The sequence below is a fragment of the Cibotium barometz genome, chromosome 40, assembly GCF_041138505.1.
Source record: "Cibotium barometz isolate CiBa-2024 chromosome 40, ASM4113850v1, whole genome shotgun sequence".
In the NCBI taxonomy this organism is placed as follows: Eukaryota; Viridiplantae; Streptophyta; class Polypodiopsida; order Cyatheales; family Cibotiaceae; genus Cibotium; species Cibotium barometz.
The window spans coordinates 7,544,690-7,565,518 of NC_141085.1; positions in this window are offsets into that span (position 1 = coordinate 7,544,690).

Below are 20,829 nucleotides of genomic sequence, written 5' to 3' on the forward strand. Positions count from 1 at the left end.
TTGTTTGAAACAAGAGTGGCCACCAATCTTTAGAAGAGGGAAGGTGAAAAACTAATGAATTATGAGTAAATTCACGGTTTTTGGCTCTTGGAAGAAGCAGGGTAGCAGTGCAAAAAACACTATTAAGCTTCAACAAAGGGGGAGGTTTCTATTTATAGGAAAAAGTGAGCCTCTAACCAAGCAAACTGATTCTAGAATTTTCTAGATCAGTTTGGTCAATTTTTGACCATTTTTAGGTCAGTTTAGCTTACTTTTTAGAACCAGACTTGAATTTGGAGAGAGGAGAGATGAAATATCTCAATTTTTTATAATTTTAAACTCCACCACACATGTGAAGTAGGCGCCTCCTTCATGAGAGGGAATCCCCATCTTGAGGTGTCAAAAATTCATCATTTCACTAAATATCTCTTCTTTTTTAACTAATATCCTTGTCCTTAGTCAACTCTTCATCTTATGTGAGTATTTGCTCATTTTTGGGGGATTTTCTTTATTTCTTCCATTTATCTCCTCCACACATTTGGATGAATCTGATTGGCCCCTCAAAACCTTAATTTAAAATTTTCAGAAAATTTGGACTCCCAGGATAAGGCCTTTTGAACAGATTATAATTTATTTCGAATGCACCTTCTGAAAATCTTTTTGAACTTCTGTTTCGGGGGAACTTATTTAAATATGAAGAGATATTTTTCCATCCAAAAATATCCAAAATTAGAATAACCTCTCTCTAGAATATTTTCTCTCTCCAGGTAGAAACAATATCTTTTATATTTCTGAAGAGGGATTTGATTACAGGGGGAGAATTTGGATATCATGAGGGGCTAGGGGAGGAATCTTACACTCTCTGATCTCTTTTTATCAACATATTACTTTTGCCTATCCTGGGTAGCCTTAATATCTTTGCGGATTGATTGCATTTGCTGCTCTATTTCATCAAGCATATGTCTGGACATCTCGACCCTGACCAATGGGTCGGACCAAGTTAATGGTGTAAGGCAATCTTGTCCGTACAGAGCTTTGAAAGGGCTCATCCCGATACTTCGGTGATAAGAAGCATTATAAGCAAACTCAATCAGATGCAAATAGCTTAACCACTTCTTGGGTTCCTTGCCACACAGCATGACCGAAGGACATCTTCTATTACCTGATTCACTCTTTCAGTCTGGCCATCTGTCTCGGGGTGGTAGGCTGTATTGAGATCCAAGAAAGTCCCCCCCACTACTTCGAAGAATGCAGTCCAGAATCTCAATATGAACTTAGGATCTCTGTCGCTTATTATCCTCCTGGGTAAGCCATGCAATCCGAAAATCTCCCTGAGGAAAACTCTGGCAACTTCTACTGTAGTGTAGGTTTCTTTTACTGGAATCAGATGGGCAACCTTGGTTAATCTATCAACTACCACAAAAATGGAGTTGTAACCTGATTGCACTAAAGGTAGTCCAGTAAAAAAATCCATACTGATACATTCCCACTTCATTTGTGGAATGTCTAGGAGATGCAGCTTTCCTGGAATCTTGACTCTCTCTGCCTTGACTCTCTGACACATTAAGCATTGCTGCACATGATCAAGTATATCCTTTTTGAGTCCTGGCCAGAAGAAGCTTTTCTTCACAGACATGTAGGTTCTTATGAACCCTAGATGTCCAGCTATCAAGCTATCATGGGCTTCTTTCAGAATCTTTCCCTTTATTCTCTCATCATTGGGAATGCATAGCCAATTATTATAATACATGCATCCTTCATCCAATTTGTACCCAAGAACTTGACTCAATTCTTGAGGAGTTTTGCTTTCCCGCATCAGTAGGGTAGCAATAGGGGCAAATAATTTGTCCTGCATGATTCTTTCTTTGCTTCACTGATCAATGGATTTGACACCAATATTATTGCAAGCAAGATGCTTTCCTACTGAATGCATCTGCTACCACATTTTCTTTCCCTGATCTCAAAATCAAATTCCCTAGGATCTACATCCATCTTCTTTGATGCATGTTGAGATCCCTTTCGGTGAAGATCCACTTCAGACTTTGATGATCTGTCATCAAGGTGAATCTCTGTCCCAAGAGATAATGTCTCCACCACAACTTCAGAGCATAAACTACTGAGAGTAACTCCAAGTCATGGACATCATAATTCCTCTCATGCGTTATGAGCTTTTTGGATTCGTAGGCTACTGCATGACCTTCCTGCATAAGAGCATCTCCTAGGGCAAAACCACTGGCATCTGTAACTACCTCAAAGGGTTTAGAAAAATCTGGAAATTTAAGAAGAAGATTGGTTACTAAAGCTGTCTTCAGCTTATCGAAAGCACTCTGACACATAGTAGTCCACTGAAATAGGATACTCTTCTTGAGAAGGTTAGTCAAAGGGGATGCTATTTGAGCATACCTGGGTATAAAGATTCTATACCATCCGGTTAGGTAGTCCCAAGAATCCTCTAACTTCTTTCACTGTTTTGGGCTCTAACCAATCCACAACTGCTTGGATTTTTGCAGGGTCAAGAGAAATCCCGTCTTTAGATACTATGAATCCCAAGTATTCTACATGGTCAGTAGAGAAAGTGTACTTGCTCTTCTTTGCAAAGATTTGGTGCTTCCTTAGGATCTCTAGGACCTTGTGCACATGATCTTCATGATTTGCTACATTCTTAGAGTATACCAAGATGTCATCAAAGAAGACAAGAACAAAATCATCCAAGTATTCTATGAGAATATCTAGCATGAGGCGATTAAACGTTGCTCTAGGACATTAGTTAATCCGAATGGCATGACTGTGAATTCATAATGCCCATAGAGAGTATTGAAAGCTGTCTTCGGGACATCTTGTTCCTTGATTCTTATCTGGTAATACCCAGATTTAAGATCTATCTTTGTGAATATTTGGGTTCCACTTAACCGATCCAGAAGTTCATCAGTCCTAGGAATAGGATACTTATTTTTAATTGTTAACTGATTCAACCCTTTGTAATCAATATACAGAGTCTTAATGTTCCATCTTTCTTTTTCTGAACGAGAACGGACCCAGCCCAAGGTGAAACATTGGGTCTTACGAATCCTTGCTCTAGCAGCTCCTTAAGTTCTATGGCTTCTGGAACTGGCATTTTGTATGCACGCTGGGCTATTGGCTAAGCTCCGGGGCTTAACTCTATCTCATGATCTACTTCACGAGTCGGAGGCATCTCAGTTAGCTCTTCTGGGAACACATCGGCGTACTCACTTAACCACTTTGGTTCCTTAGCCTTGAATTTTCTGTCTACTGGGTTCATCTTAACTACATAGACAGCTTGCATCTTTTTGAGTGCCTTTAATAATTTAGAAGCTTTGACCAACTGCAACACTGGGGATCCAAAAATTCCAGTTCCTTGAACTTTATTTCCACGAAGGTCAAGGAAAGAGATGGTTCCATTGTGAAAATGAATGTCAGCCTGATTGTTATGGAGCCAATCCATTCCAAGGATTCCATCATAGATTCCCAAGGGCGGGACTCTGAATTGGCAGTTTGTTATGTTCCCATCTAGATTAAACTGAATACGGTCTGTTGTCTCAATGTGGGTGAAAAGAACCTTTCCACTAGCCAATTCCACTTGCATAGGTTTCCCTCATTTTTGATTTAGGACTAACTTACGTAGACATCCTGGGGAAATAAAAGAATGTGTACTCCTTGAATCAATCAAAAGCTTGAAATGCTTACCCTTGTACTCTGTTGGAGTCTGGAGGACTGAGAATTGACGATTCTGCCCCTAATGCTCAATGGCAGCATAAATCTGTCCTTTTTCTTCCTCCACTTCCTCAGCTATTGTGAGACGGCTCTAGCTGCTGCAGTCTGAGGTGGAACTCTCTCTCTTTGGTTTCCCCAATTCTGGGAGAGAGTTCTGAGGCTACTTTGCATTAAGGCTGTAGGCTGAGCTGGCACTCTTCTAGGGGGTTGCCCTGATTTTGGCGAGGCGGACCCTGATTGGATTGATATGAAGGAGTCGGTCTCTGAACTCTGGGACCTTGGTTCCCTTGGCCCATAGAAGGAGTTGGGCAATCCTTGAGCTAGTGCCCAAGCACTTGATAACCGAAACACCTGTTTTCACTTCGAAGTTCTTCCCTCTGCATTCTAGAAAGAGCCGGAGTTCCTCAAAAAGAGCTTCGAGGAAAAGGTCTTCCTTCATTTTTGAAACTTCCTACCTGCTGGTTCTGATTGGGACCTTGGTGTCTCGTTGGAGGTGGAAGGTTGGAAGAACTTCCCGGTGTTTGGAACCTTTTGAAGGATGAGGGAACTTTGGCGGGATCTTAACAATAAAGGCCTTGGTAAAGTCCTTTGCCATTCTTACTGCTTCAGCCCCATTGAAACTGGCCTGGCATTCTTTACTAGAGTATTAAAAGGTTCGTTCATTCCCCAAATGAACCTGGCCATCAGCTGCTCTTCATCTCACAGTGGCGAGTATTTCAGGAGGAGAGCGAACGCTTGGTAGTACTCTTCAATAGTTCTGCTCCTCTGGGTTAACTCCAAGAATTCATTCATCTTGGTTTTTTAAAAATTCGGGAGGACAAAATCTCTTCCTTAGATAAGCCTTGAGATCAATCCATGTCTGGGTGTTCCGTCTAGATGGTTGATCTCGTAGTGGTTTCTCCATGCCACTCTGGCTGTTTCGACTATCTTTAGCCTTGCAAGATCCATTTTACTCCTCTCGTTGTATTCGGTGACATCGAAGTATTCTTCCATTGCCACTCTGGCTGTTTCGACTATCTTTAGCCTTGCAAGAGCCATTTTACTCCTCTCGTTGTATTCGGTGACATCGAAGTATTCTTCCATTGCTTCGATCCACTTTTCCACAGCCTCGCCCAAGTTTTCCCCTTCACCCTTGAAGGGACCTAGCTGAGTCATGTGAAGGGCTTTGCGACCGAACATCGGGGTCAAGCTCTTCCTTATCCACCGTGAGAGGGTCTGGTTACTGGCCACAGTTCGTGCATCTCATGATTCTGCTAGAAAATGATACATCATTAAAATTTTTAATTGATTTCGTCATCATCATCATCGAGATCCTAAGACTTAAGAGGTTTGAAAATAATTACTTAAACAAGATAATCAATCTTATTAAAGATCTATGACATACGTCCGAGGAAACAGATCTTATTTCTTTAAACTCGATATCTGATAGTCAAATCACTTAGATAACTGGAAATTTTTCACAAAACATTCTTTATTTACATAAGGTTGCAATATATACATAGAGCAACATGGCTCTAGAAAATCAAAACCTTGGTGGTATAAGCATGAGACGATGATACTGGGCTACTGGCATGCCGCGATACAATTGTTCCCTTATCGCTAAAGGTGCTACAAATTTACTACTCGGAATAAAACATCTAAGAAGTCTATAAATATGACAAGAAAGCCTAAAATCTTGAGGTGTGGGGTGATACAGGATAACACCACGAACCACCTTTAGCCTCAACAGGACCATGGCTAAAGAGATATTCTTCCTCAGCATCAGACTGGTTGCAAGAGGCGTGTACATATTGCCCTGTGTGCCACTTATACTGTCGCCTCTCAACCATATCGGAAAATATAATTCCTCTAAATGATTTGCAAGTCTTGCTCTGCCCGTTCGAGTCGTAGTAGCGGAGGAGAGGATATGCTTAAAAGGCGAAAGCAGTCATATCTTGAGATGGAGTGAGATCAGGAATACCACATAAACATGGAACTTCTATCTATAAAATTCGATTCATCGATTAAAAGTCTTTCATTAATGAATCTTAAGGAATGAAAAAATAATATGTAAATGCTCTTTCTAAGTTTTTATTATAAATCTCTCATAAAATTCATTTTTCCTTCTTAAAACGCTCTGATACCAACTGTGAGACCCTCGCCCTCTCCGTGATGCCCCCTCCAAGGCGCCGGTTTACAGAAGCAACATCGGCCTCTTGCACAGGGCAAGGCTTCCCACTTGGGGCCTCACCCGCCAGATGTCTGGACAAGAGACTAGCCCAGGCAGTTCCTCCGAAACCGAGCTCGGAAAAACTTCCCTCGCACGAGCAATTTCACCTGTGGACTACCGCAAGTTGAATGCCGCAACTAAATCGGATCCCTTTTCTCTCCCATTCATGAACTCCTTGCTGGATGAGTGGAAGGGAAGAAAATTTACTCATTTTTGGATGGATTCAATTGGTATAACCAAGTAAAAATGATGCCAGAAGACGGAGAAAACAACCTTCGAATCATTGAATGGGGTGTCTTCGTGGTGACTGTCATGATGTTCGGCCTGAATAATGCAACGGCTACTTTTCAAAGAATGGTGCAAGAGATTTTCTATGATTACCTAAAAAACTTCATGAAAGCCTTTGTGGATGATTTCAATGTATTTGGGGATAAGGCAAAGCACATCTATCATTTGAGGATGTGTTTGCAGAGATACAAGGCTCAAGCTAAATCCAGCCAAGTGTGCATTTGTAGTAAAATCAAGAGCTCTATTATTAGGACACATAGTGTCAGCCGAAGGATTATCCATAGATCCTACTAAAACGGAGGCCATATCTAGTATGTCTACTCCAGAGAACATCAACAAGTAACTTGAGAGGTTCCTTGGTAAGGTTAAGTGGCATGCTAGATTCTTAAAATAGCACATGTGGCCAACCCATTGTATGCACTTACCAAGAAAGATGCAAAGTATGAATGCAATCCGGAGTGTCAAAAAGCATTCTAATGTCTAAAGAGAATGGTGTCAACTGCACTAGTGGTGACCACCCTAGAATGGAATGAGATATTCCATGTATATGTAGATGCTTCAGACAACACAGTGGGGTAGTGCACTAATGCAGGAGAAGCAAGCGGGGTACATGCAACTATTCACTATAAAGTTCTGACACTACCTCTTGGTAAACAAATTTGTTTTCCATGTGGACCATCAAGCCCTGATTTATTTGGTGAACAGAGCTTTTCTAGTGGGAAAGATGGCAAGGTGGATGCTCCTACTTCAAGAATTTGAATTCACCATCTAGCACACACTTGAAAAAGAAAATGTAGTGAGTAGACTACATTCTATAGAACTAGCTCTAGATGGAGTGGATGACCAATTCCCAGATACCAACCTATTCACAGTAGTAGCTTGCAGAAGCGGGAGAGAACTGGTATTATGATATGATGCAGTTTCTAGAGGATGGAACATCCCTGGAAGATTACACTGCTAATAGAAAGAAAAGGATCGCCTTGAGGAGCAGAAACTTTACAATGATTTCGAGCAGCTCTACAAAAGAGGCATAGACCATATTCTATGAAGGTGTGTCCCAGACCATGAGTAGCAAGCAGTATTGAGAGAAGCACATTGTGTCATACCCTAAGGACATGTGGGCGAAGAAATTAAAGCCTGAAAAATTTTGCAAGTAGCCTTTGGTGGCCAACGGTCACGAAGGATGCCAACACGAAGCAAAGCAATGTGATGTCTGTCACATCAGCGGATGGGTCAACCTCATGATTATGATAGATTGCCCATCTTGCCCCCCATACTGCACTGTTGCCATTTATGACGTGGGGATTGGATTTTGTTGGACTAATCAAGCCACCCACAAAAGGGAGCAGGTGTGAGTACATCATTGTGGCACAACCGACTATTTCACCAAATGGTCGAAAGCTAAAGCTATGAAAAGTAATTTTGTAGAAGAGGTGGTCAAGTTCCTCTTCAAGGATATTATTGCTAGGCACACATTTCATGAACAAGGTAATGAAAGGGTTGATGGATGTTGAGAATCATGGATCAAGCTCTCCTAATGACAACTTCCTAATAACAAGACATTTACCTAATCATAAACTAATCCTACACTAATGATAATACTAATCTAAGGTGGATAGAAATGAAGAAAACTCATCATCATGAGTGTGTGCAAATTAAGGTTTAGACTCAAGTTCAATTAGGTTACAAGATGGAAACTTATACTCATAAAAAGACTTGAGATGTTGTGCTTGTATTCCAATGCTTGAAATGTCCTCCTTTTATATGAGGAGAGTACAACATGGCCTTTCTCTTACATGTGGGATAATTCTCACTTGGTGATGTGGCTTCTTACACTCACTCCATATTTTCCTTGTACTCTTTTGGCACCACATTTCTCAACAACCCCCCTTGGTGCCAAATCTTTGGGCTACTTAAGGTGGTTGGATGTTGGTTACATGATGTTGTTTGAACTTTTCTTTTCTATATTCCCCTATGTGCTATGAGCAACTTTGGCCCATGTGCTACTTTGGCACTTCCCCCCTTTAATGGTATATTGGGTACAATTTTTAGACTTTCACTTTTCCTCTCTCTCCCCTTGTGCTAGGCTACTTTGGCCTTTATGCTACTTTGACATTATAGCTACTTTGGCTATGAATTTCAGCTTGAGTGCATCATATGGCCTCAGAGGAGGCTGATTACATCACACTTTTTGTAGAAACAAGAGGGGGGAATTTCTAGGTTGGGTACATCATTGGTCCCAATCATTTTTGTTGGCATTTATGATCTTCTTTAAAATTTTGGTCAAAACCTTGGTAGATTCCGCCTGGCCATTGCAATGTGGGTAATAGTAGGTTGAGGACTTCTTGTGATTGATGAGGTACCTTTCCATTGTTGAGAAATGTGGTGCCAAAGAGCACAAGGAAAATATGGAGTGAGTGTGAGAAGCCACATCACCAAGTGAGAATTATCCCACATGAAAGAGAAAGGCCATGTTGTACGCTCCTCATATAAAAGGAGGACATTTCAAGCATTGGAATACAAGCACAACATCTTAAGTCTTTTTATGAGTACAAGTTTCCATCTTGTAACCTAACTGAACTTGAGTCAAAACCTTAATTTGCACACACTCATGAGATGAGTTTTCTTCATTTCTATCCACCTTAGATTAGTGTTGTCATTAGTGTAGGATTAATTTATGATTAGGTAAATATCTTGTTATTAGGAAGTTGTCATTAGGAGAGCTTGGTTATAGCTCTCCATTAGGTCCACATTTGCTCACTAATCACTATTCTACTCACCGTAGCCACACACACTTCTCAAGCTCATCATTGCTCCCTTCACTCATCAAGTTGCATTCTCCATTACCATCTATTTATCTTCAATTAAATCCCCACCAAGCTATCATAAGAGCACAGTCTACAAAGTTCATGAGGTCTTCTTTTATAAAGCTACCTCATGATAGGAAACTTTCTGCTAATTGCAAAAGTGCACACCATTTCTATTACTAGCAAGCTATCAAGAAAATTTGCAACCGCTGCGTTGGAGTTAGAGTTGGCTGAACTCTTCGTAGGTGAGGTCCGTAAAGAGGTTGAGCCCCAGCCAGTACTTTCTGGTCCGATTCAAAAGCTTCCTGGTCTCGATGTAGTACAGGTTCACCTTGAACACCCAGAAGCGCTTCTAGGAGTCTTACACAGTTGTAGACATGCAAATTTGTAAGTAACTTGTCATCATAGTATCTAGAACTTGGATTCAAGAAAGCTGCTGACCACATAGTGAAACGTCGCACAATATTACAGAACATCATCATTGTAGAGCATGTAGGGATAAAGTCACAATGTTCAGTACCTTGGTCTCTATTGTGAGCGAAAGAACCTGTGTCAGTGTAACATAGCAGCAAGCGAGAGAGAGAGAGAGAGAGAGAGAGAGAGAGAGAGAGAGAGAGAGAGAGATCCTAAAAATCGCGTGTATAAACGCGGCTAGATCCTTAAAATCGCATATATAAATGCGGCTAATCTATCATACATGCGAAAATACATGCGTTTCTACACGCGACGACCTGTTTAAACTAAAAATAACCCGCCTTCCCCAAATAAACATTTTGAACTAACATATCTGCTCTCTTTCGTTTTCGCCTCTTCCAACAAACACTAAACCTAAGTGCAAGGAGCAGAGAAGGAGCACACACGGGTGAAGGAAACCAACCAAAAAAAGAAGACTCACGTTTTCAGAGGTGAGTCAGTTTGTCCTTTGCCTTGTCTCTTTCCTCAGATTTGTCCTCAGATTTGTTTATGTTATTTTCTCTTTGCTTTTTGGGTTTATCTCCGTCCTTTTTCTTCTTTGGTTGCGATTTTGGGTGAACGATTCTGACAAGGGCGACAGTGGGCCTTTTATAAGGAAACATTGTCGGAGGTCGGTCGCTTTCAAAATTTTTTTTACGCAGGTTGCGTGTAAAAACGCGTGTATATCTGCGTGTATCCTGTCTGCACAGACTGTTCATGCGCATATACACGCGTTTTTGGACGGGTGTATACACGTGTTTCTGGACGGGTGTATACACGAGACTGTGTTTCCTGTTTCTATGGTTTGCAAGCTGATAGGTGGCTTGGATGATGATATTTGTGTGAGTCAAAAGACAGCCCATGATGTACATGAGGATTATTTTTGTAGATTCTTTATGGATATTCCAGGTTCTTCATCCGATCCATTTGTGTACAGCAATTGGCTGATGGAGATGCTAAATCATTTTGGGCGCCATTCTGGTCCAGTTGAGCTTACAGAGTACATGTATGCCCATCCCCCTCCTTCCATGCCTGGTGTCTATACCCCTACCGCGAGTATCCGGGGCACTCCACTGCCGTCTATGCCTACGAGTCCGACGAGACGGCATGCAGCTTCTCCTCTTCCCTGCCCACCGAGGAGACATACCTCGTCCCAGACACACTCACGGACACCCTCCCAAGCACTGTCACGTCAGGGCTCATAGCCACCATCACGTACTCCCTCAGAGCCACCGTCACGTCAGGGCTCACAGCCACCGTCACGTAGACAATCCCCCAATCATGACTCCACCCGCAGCAGTAGGAAGAGTGGGAGTGGAGGATGCGGCGGGTGCTTTGGTGGGGGAGGTAGTAGGGCACGCAGTGAGAGAGGAGATAGAGGGAGAAGAGTTAGAGGAGACAGTTCAGAAGAGGAGGAGATGAGAGAGGTGGAGGGAGTGATCTGCTATGCTGTGACGGATAGGGGCAGGATAGTGATGGATGTGAGGGGAAAAGAGGTAATGGAGTACATGCGTGGGGTAGTATCAAACTTGTATAGAATTTGTTTTATTAAATTTAAAGATCAATCTGAGAGCTTGAGCATTTCAATCAAGTCATTGTTTTTGATAGCAGACTTGATTATAGCAATTCTCTCTAGAGGATTATCCAATAAAAAATCTCCCACACTACTCATAGCAAGCCTCATCCATTTCTTTTTGCAGCCCCATGTGTTGCTAGGCGTGTAACACTCTTAAACTATCTATATCTCTCTCTTGACCCAAATGAAGTTCTTTTTAATTGGGGTTTTTGGAGTGCATGTTCCTCAAATTTTTTGTTAGTTTGTCTAAGCTCTGTTATCTCTTCCTAAGATGATTAAAGTAGTCTTTCTAACTCATTTACACGTTGAGTTTCTAGCCCTCTAACAGATTGCTTGTACACACCAAGCAAAGTTTCAGCCATGTGTGTGTGTGTGTGTGTTGATAATGGGAAATAGGAGCTTGATTATTCAATCTTGAGCAGTATCCAAATAAGCCTTCTCTACCATCCCCAATGAATTGAACAAGATCATGCGAAATGCTAAATGATTGAGGCTTACTAGTTGATGGATCAAGAGGGTATAAACCTCCTTGAACCCACAAATCTACATGCTTCTTCCCTTATGCATGTAGTCTTTGAGCTTCAGCCTCACATGTAAAGCTTTATGATGAATACTTCTCCATGTGCAATAGTCTTTGTCAAGCACCAAGTTGATATGGTGTCTTTTCTTTGAGTGAGGATCAACCCTTGGAGTCGCTATAGTAGTAAAAATGATTCAAAGAGAAAGCAAGAGATGGCAAGGAGAGAAAAAAAGATAGTAAAAAGAAAAGACAGGGAAAAACTCATGTCATGCCCTATAGAAGAGAGAAGTATGTTATGGATTCAAATATTTAAAATAAACTTATTTTAGAAAACGTATACTAAAGTATGTAAGACGACCACCAAGGATAGGTGAATTAAAGACACTATAGATACGTGATGGATGGCATATTGAAGACACTCTCCTCTAAATATAGGTAAAAGAGATGCATTTAATATAACTATTTTTCTCTACTATTTTAGTTAAATCACTTTGATTAAGAAAGTTAAATCCGATCCTTATATGACCCTTTTTTTTTAAATTTTGGCCCCAATATATGGTGCCTAGATGTAGAAGGGTACAAAATTATATAGCTACTAATCCTTTCTTCTCCCAATGGGAGACCTCTCTTCTATCTCACTCACTCAATCACACATACACACACAAAAATGTACTTTCGATATTCCATGTTTCTCCAAAACAGGGAAAAATCACTATTTGAATATGATCAATATACTTTTGATAATTTTTTTCAATGGACACTAAAGGCGAGAGCAATGTAATCCATGTCTATTAAAAAGAGAGAGAATTTATCATAAAAAAGTGGAAATTAAATAATAATGTGAAAATTATGAATGTCCTTTCTTTTGAGATGAGGAAGGAGATGCTTGCATAAAGGGTTTTCCTCATTTTCAACAAATTTGGGTCCTAAATTCTTTATCTTATTTATTCTCTAGAGTTTCACTTAAAAAAATGAACACTATGCTTTTTAAATGTTTAAGTAGCTTCAACAAGGAAAGCTTCCTCCCAAACAAATTTGGGAAAATTGAACACTCTGCTTCTCAAATGTTTATTGAGCTTCATGTCAAATGTTTATTGAGCTGCATGTCAAAAAATGCTTAATCTTATGGTCAAAAAATGCTTAAGATTATTACACTCCCATGAGATCATAAATAGTGCTTCAAATTCACCAAGTCATGAGTTGAAGACACTTCACCTCTACTTCATGCCTTCTTTTAAAGGGATGTAAAAAAGCGCAAATTTGAGGTCTACACACAAATGACCCAGTGTCCTTAGAATAGAATAGTCACGAGTTAAACAATGCCTCTTTGAAAAGAAAGTTACCTTCATCTTTGATGATCACGTCATTTTGAAGCTCCAACATGAAATATTAAATATCAATTCTTTGATCATGAAACCTCAATAGAATACCAATTTTTGGATCATGTAACCTCACTAGATCCACATGCCCACCTCATAATATAATCATGAATTAAGCAACACTTTTTAAATCATTTTTAAAACACGTATTAAATATCTTGAAAGTTTTTATCATGAAACCTCACTAGATCGACACGCACGGCTCATAATATAGTCATGAATTAAGCAACACCTTTTAGAGCATTCATCTTTATTGATCACATCACATAAAATAGTCATGAGGAAAGCAATGCCTTTAGAAGAACCTTTATCTTTATTATCACATTATCATTAAGCTTTGAAAATATGAAGAGTAATTAACAAGGTTCCAACCCTACTGGAATTATGATTTACTCTATATAGTGATTAACAAGGTTCCCTATTGGAATTATGATTTACTCTACATAGCGAGTAATTAACAAGGTTCCAACGCTATTGGAGTTATGATGTACTCTAAAGAAGACCCTATTAATAGAGTTTATCTATAGCTTACCCTTAAGACCATATTTATAATAGAGTTTACCTATAACTTACCCTTTTATTTAAAGAGTTCACCTATAGCTACTTGGTCACAAATCACGTGAATTGTGTAACTCAAGCATATTGACCACCCTCTTACCCTCAAAAAATCATGGAGTTTATATTTGAATGAAAATGTAGCTAACTATAACAAAATTAAAAAAACATGATATATATATATATATATATATATATATATATATATATATATCCTAATATTCAAGAATTACAAAACGCATTTAAAAACGGGGCCTGAACATTGAGACGATAATGAAAATGAAATTGAGAGCCACAATAATAATCTTGTTAAATAGGAGTCATTTGGAACGACATTGAAACTAAATTGCAATACATGTATTTACATTTGGCAAAGCGTAAGAGAAACATGGCCGATTATTTATCAACCGAAATTTTGCAAGCATGCAATTATATCCTAGCTCAAACTCATATATTATATAGACCAACAAAATGAAAAGATTACATTGATGTCTTCCTGTGGGTTTTGCTTGCAAGAAACCATGCAAAACCCTACCAATTATGATGCTCTCTCACTGACATTATTGGGTTTTTGCCTGCAGAAACGCATGCAAAATAAGACCGGCCAAGTGTTTGGAATAATATATTATCCATGCATGTAATTATCTTCCTTCGGTAGCCGCAAGAAGCTGCCATAGTGCTTTCAAACGCCATGCAAATGCGTTCCAAATTGCTGCAGTTACCTTAGGACAAACCATGCAAATGCTTTCCAAATTGCTGCAGTAACCTTAGGGCAATAATCTTGGGCCAGCTATGACGAGAATCATTAATTGCAAGGGTGGCAATTAATTAATCACTTATGGGTGGATTGATAAACCAGTGTCTAATGGGATGAAGTGGGCCAGCTATGACGAGAATCATTAATTGCAAGGGTGGCAATTAATTAATCACTTATGGGTGGATTGATAAACCAGTGTCTAATGGGATGAAGTATCCCTTGGAGCAAACATGACTATGCAAACACCAGCCAGGGTGATGGCAGCCCCAATACCATCCCATACATCAGGCATGGCTCCATCCAGGGCCCAACCCCATAGAAAAGAGACGCATATGAAGAAGCCACCATAGACTGCATAGGTTCTAGAGAACTCTTGCTTCTGCAAGGTGGGTAATACCCCCGAGGTCAGCAACACAACGCATCCCAACACAAAGATCCACCAGTGCCACCCATCTCTCTTCCATTTCCATATGCACCAGCCGCTTGAAACCTCGCATATTGCCGCAGATATCAAGAGGAGAATGGTTATGGCTGTATCTGCAGTAGATTTGGCAAACATGATGGGGAGATTAACAGAAGGGCACAGTTTTGAAGGGGGTGCAGGCAAGAAGATCAAAGCAAAGGTAGGCTTGAAAAAATGGAGTTGAAGAGGGTGGCAACGAGGGAGAAATGCTATAATAAAGCTTGTTTTTAGATAGAGAGAGAGAGAGAGAGAGAGAGAGAGAGAGAGATGGAGATCTCTCTATGTTGTCTGCCCTTATAGGCAGGCATCACATGCAACAAAAGCCACACTCTGCGTTGCACCTACCTACCTTCCCTTGCCACGTGCCACCTCATCTTTCATAGATCCATCTTCTCCCCCTTTCGCCTTTGGCGAGGGCCTCTAACTCCACTTGCCCATCTACCCCAACATCAGTTTCTGCAAACTACGTGTGTTGTTTTGGAGCTTGTGGGTGACGAAGCCATACGAGTGGTACCCACTTTGCCATGTCACTTTGTCTCATATTTATCATATGCATAACCCCTTCTCAATACCCTTTGTGTGTGTGTGTGTGTGTGTGTGAGAGAGAGAGAGAGAGAGAGAAAGACATGGTACATTAACCTCGTTTCATGTACTGGCCTCTCGTGCTCTTATAGTTATTTATTTTTCAATTTATCTTCATGAGAATTTCATTAAAAGTACTACTAAGATAGAGGTGATTAAAGTAAATTGCTACAAATGACGTGTTCTCTTTTTCTCCTTGCCCATAGAGTATATATTAGTTTACATGACACAGAGCCACCCACCACTAGTCAACTAGCGGTGGATCGAGATTCAAGATACCATCTTATGAAGACCCATGAGGTAATGCAAGGCTCGTCACTTGTCATTGTTATTTCTTGAACGGTGGTTTGCAAGATGAGGTTATCTAGTTTTGTTTAGTGGGCGCCCTTGAACATGAATTTTTTCAAGAAGAATAGCTAATCTCTCCTAGTTAGCCAAGGAGTTTCACTTCAAAGTCTTCTAATGAAACATCACATGCAAAGTTGGGCAACTAAAACTATAATCCGATCGAATATCCAATAATTGCATGCAAAGCCCCTTTTGTTTGGGCACAAAAATTGTATACAAGCCCTGTCCGTAGGTTTGGACAAGTACACTAAATATGAGTAAATTGCCTAAAACTTTTACATTATTACTCATATGATGTTTTCACTTTGCATATTACAAATTCACACGACATAGAGCTTAACTTGATTTATCAAGTAATTTTTTATGTATTCTACTATTTTCTATATTATTTAAAAGACATTAAAATTATTAAAAAATGTACTATTTTGTCCTCCCACCACATCTACCATTTAAACTGCTCAATTTGTATGGATCTGGTGATGAATTAGATTGGGGAAGATTAGTAGAATGTGGATCTAAGGTAAAATTACAAATCTAACGGTTGAATTTTTATAGATATACTTTGTAAAATATGTTATGATTGTCGGAGGCCCATTAAAACAATTGTAATTTAATTCTAGAAAATCAAGTATTGAATCTTTTAATCTAAAAACTCTAGGGGATCGATATACTTGTTACCATGAATTTATTTAAAAAAATTGGCTTTATTTGAGTATGGGAAGGTTTATTTTCAATTCTCCCAAGTGAAAATTCCCATATTGTGTTCAGTCTCCCCTTTTCAAGTCCAAAACCAATCCTAGTTAGGTTTGGAAATCTAGGCTTAGTAATCTTCAAAGCCTAGACATCATGCCATGTGTGAGCCTTGGGTGGGCACAAATCTTATATGTACATGCCACTTTATGAGACCTCCTAGAAGAGAATAGGGCAACTCTCCACCAACCACTCGATATAGACCCTAGCCAGCTAACTATAGCCTTGGCCGTCTACACTAGTCCGGACTCCCTTAAACCGCCGAACTCCCCCTAGCCTTACCCTTGTGTTGACATTACTCCATCCTTTTGGAAGAGTTTTTGTTCTCGAAAGAGATGGTAGGATATTGGGTCTTGAGAGTACTAACATCCTCCCAAGTAGAACCTTCTTTCGGTTTATCCTTCCACTTAACTAGACACTATTGTTTAATTCTGTGACGAGTTCACAATCTAAGATGCACTCTGGCTCGTGTGGTAAAACCAGAGGCTCAATTAAATCTATAAGAACACCTATATCCACCACATTGGCATCTTCGCCTAGTCGTTTTCGCAAATGACTAACATGAAAAATTGGGTGAACCTTGGAATATTCTGGCAGAGCTAGCTTTGTAGGCAACTTCACCTACATGCTTAAGTATTGTGAAAGGTCCATAATACCTAGGCGATAACTTTGGCACTTTTCTCATCCTCAAAGTTTCTGAACTTAGGGGGAAACCTTGAGAAATACTTGGTCACCTTTTTCGAATGTGACCACTCTGTGGTCTTCGTCCGCATAATGCTTGTAACGATCTTGGGCCCATTACATTTCCTTAATGATCTTCAGCATATCGTTATGATCTTGCAGAAAATTTTAACCTTTTGAATTCTTTCAGTAGCTAACCGCACAGCTACAAGGGATCGAGGTTGAAAGCCATACATAAGCATGAAAGGACTAAAGCCCGTAGTGACATGCTTCACACTATTATAGGCAAATTCTAAAATTGGTATAAGTAATCTTCCCAATTGGTTTGCCGTTTACTCACATATACCCTTAGCATATCCTCAAGTACTTGGTTGACCCTTTTTATCTGACGATCACTCTGGGGGTGGTCAGCAATGCTCATACTGAGTATTATGTCCAACCTCTTGAACACTGCTCGCTAGAAGTGATTATTAAACTTCTGATCTCTATCATTTATTGGCTAGCAACCCATAGAGTCAATAGATATTCTCAATGAAAAGCTAAGCTAACTATGGAATTTTCATCGTGGTTTTGGTCGGAATAAACCGAAACATCTTGGTCAACCTGTCCACTACAACCCAAATGGCACCATGGCCTCTGCTAGTTGTAGGTAGACCTACAATAAAATCCATAGAGATGATTTCCCACTTACCAGCAGGGATCTCTAAGGGTTGTAACAACTCGCCTATCTTAAGATGCTCAGCCTTATTGATCTCGCATTTTTGACAATGGAAAACATATTCTTAGATGTTCCTGTGAAATCTAGGCCAATAGAATTGCCTTCTCACTAAGGCATGGGTCTTTCTAATTCTAGGATGAATGACACTTGGACTACCATGACACTTATAAAGTAGTTGGCGCCTAGTGTCTAAGTCCGAGGGCACACATACTCTTCCTTTGTGTAACAAGTACCCATTATCAATGGAAAAATGCTTCCAATGATTAACCTCATCTCTAGAAAGAGAAGAGCTGGATGTGGAACTATCATCTACACTCACTACTATGGAGTGGGAGGGATCCCTGTGTTTAACAAATTTCCACACCTTTGCATATCACTAATCATGTTCGCACTTGCTTTTAAGTGAATCTAAAAATTCACTTTTCAACTCTGTGAAACTTAATGAGTTGACTTGAGGCATGTGACTTAAGGCATCAGCCACAACATTGTATCGGTGTAACGCCTCCGCTATGGCTGCGTCTTCCTCAAGCCGCCATAGCCTAGGCGTGGAGAAGAAGAGAGGGTGGAAGTCGGTTCACCTCCCAACCATATAATGACGAGTTAGGGTTTCTCGTTGGGTTTTATACCAAAACCCTGGCCTGTGTCCACACCTCCTAGCCCGGTCGCCCATCTTACTTAAGAGCCGTGCTAACTTCGATGTGTACACACATCGACCAAACCCTAGCGCCCATTAACCCCTGAACCCCGCTAGCATTAATAATACTCTCGAGACTCCGAAAGCTATTAACTTATGCTAGGGCTCGACTTCCGTAGGACCATAGTCCTGACAATCGGCCCTTGCGATACTTGAAAGTCGAATTCTGAGGATCTCTGCCCATCGAGCTTTACGACCTTTCAAATCAGTTTGAGTTGTCAACCATTTGATGCTCTCATGATCAAAAACAATCTCAAACTTAGCACCGTAGAGATAATGTCTCCACTTCCCTAAAGCATAAATGATGGTATAAAGCTCAAGCTCATCTGCAGAATAATTCCATTGAGCTCTATCCAACTTCTTGCTTTTAAAGGCTACCAGTCTTCCTCCTTGAAGAAGTACAACACCAACTGTATGGTCACTAGCGTTAGTTTTAACCACAAATGGTTGATTAGGGTCTACTATTGCCAACACATGTATGGTCACTAGCATTTGTTTCAACTACAAATGGTTGATTAGGGTCTACTATTGCCAACACATGTATGGTCACTAGCATTCGTTTCAACCACAAATGGTTGATTAGGGTCTACTATTGCCAACACATGTATGGTCACTAGCATTCGTTTCAACCACAAATGGTTGATTAGGATCTACTATTGCCAACACATGTACGGTAGCTATGGAAACCTTAAGACGATCGAAACTTTGTTGTTGGTCATCACCCCAAGCAAAGTTGTGACCCTTAGATTTTAATTGGTCCGTCATTGGAACCACTAACTTAGCATAATCCCAAATGAATTTGCAATAGAACCCTGCCAACCCAAAGAATATTTGTAATTCCTCCAAATTGGTTGGATGAGGCCACTTAAGGATTACCTCTACTTTTGTAGGATCCATTTGAATTCCCTCTAGCGAGATTATGTGACCCAAATAATGGATCTCTGAGGCAAAGAACTCTCACTTACTCTCTTTATCGTAAAGTGTGTTTTGCCTTAGCAAATCGAATAGTAATTGTAAGTGTTACAAATGCTCTTCCTTGGTGTAGCTAAAGATCAAAATATCATCAAGAAATACTACAATGAATCAACTAAGATACGGGCATAACATGCTATCCAAAAGCGTCATAAATGTAGTTGGAGCATTAGTTAGACCAAATGGCATAACTAAAAACTCATAATGTCCAAATTTGGTATGAAAAGTTGTCTTAGGAACATCCTCCATGCGGATGCAAACTTGATGCTAGCTCGATCTTAAGTCAATCTTGCTAAAGTATTGCGCACCTTGCAATTGATCAAAAATCTCATCAACTCGTGGGTAACAAATACTTATTCTTTATCGTAATTGCATTCAAACTACAATAGTCCACGCACAAACGCATAGACCCATCTTTTTTTTTTCACCAATAAAATTGGTGATGCCCATGTCGAATTGCTAGGCCTAATGAAGCCCCTAGCGAGGTAGTTAGCACGTTGACGCTCTACCTCACTGGCTTCACTCGCGTTAAGCCGATATACGGAGGCTTGCAGATTGGTTTAGCATCCTTGAGCACTTCAATGGCATGTTGGACATTGCGCTCAGGGAGCAAACCAAACGACAAGTCGCTTGGAAACACATCACAAAATTCAAGAGCAAAAGACTTCACAAAGAATTAGAAACTTGTGGAGTGAGCTTAGGAAAAATTTGAGGTTGTTCATTATTATGCATAGCACTAACATGTTGTTCACATATGACAGAATTGAGAGATTTAATACATTGTAAATCATGAAGAGAAGTATCACTTTTTGTACCCTTGGTAGACATACACAAACTGGAATTAAAATCATCACTTTTCGTACCCTTGGTAGACATACAAAAACTGGAATTAAAATCATCACCACTAGCATCATTATGAGACAAAACTGAAGGAGACATGTAACACAAAAAGAGATTTTCTATTTCATGAGCATGTACAAGGCGGTCCACTTTAGAAGAACAAATAAGTGGAGATGGGGGCACATCGCGCTCACCTTGCAAACGAACTTGTTTACCATTGACCTCAAAATCAAAAGTATTATCTAGATAACTATGAGAAAGAGATGGTCCTAAATGAAACAACCATTCACGACCCAAAATAATATCAGCTCTAGTAATATGCATAACCTAAAAATCTAAGTGCATTTCATGTCCCTGAATAATGAGTGGCACTTGCTTAACCACCGTGTCCCATACATGCTTATCATGCCCATTAGCAAGAGCTACCATGTATTTATGATCACTAGGGCTTTGTGGCAATTTTAATTTTTTAACTAAGTGATAATTCAAAAAGTTGTGTAGCCCCATCGTCAATCATGATACGAAC